Raw genomic sequence first — 483 nt, forward strand, 5'->3', positions numbered from 1 at the left:
CATTATCACAGGTCAACATTATCTGACAAAGCTACGTAATGGCATCAGCATATGAGCGCGTAAAAAAGTGGCGACTGATGCATAAACAAAATCATTGTGTTGTCAACTTAAGTACGAGTGACAATGAGCAGTTAGACCCAGTGGACACCGATGGACAGTCTGGACAATGTCTAAATGAGATTAAGTCGGACATGAGAAAGGATGTATCCATGACTAACTCATCAACATCAAATGCTTCTGCGTGTTCGAATACCTGCAATTCATCGATAAATGATTGTGTCAAAGCTGCTGCGATGTCAATGCTGAGGAGAATCCCACAGGAGGTGGTGGTCATGACAACATATCGTCGGATAATTCGAGTATTGCCTCTACTGTCTCAAGTAATCATGACGATCGAGCCGCCAATGTAAATTTCCAAGTCATTCCTAACGTAAAACAATGAATTCAGCAGTGGGCATTGAAACATCGGAGTAATGTGTCCCA

General features: G+C 42.2%; 1 protein-coding gene across 1 annotated transcript in view; it reads left to right on the plus strand.

Annotated features, from left to right (window-relative positions):
• LOC105271709 (uncharacterized) overlaps positions 1-483 on the plus strand; it is a gene marked incomplete in the record, with an annotated part of 2,433 nt that continues 1,950 nt past the window's right edge. The window contains 1 exon segment of the mRNA XM_011313426.1: positions 1-483.

Source organism: Fopius arisanus, unplaced genomic scaffold (genome assembly GCF_000806365.1).
Source record: "Fopius arisanus strain USDA-PBARC FA_bdor unplaced genomic scaffold, ASM80636v1 scaffold00121, whole genome shotgun sequence".
NCBI classification, from domain to species: Eukaryota; Metazoa; Arthropoda; class Insecta; order Hymenoptera; family Braconidae; genus Fopius; species Fopius arisanus.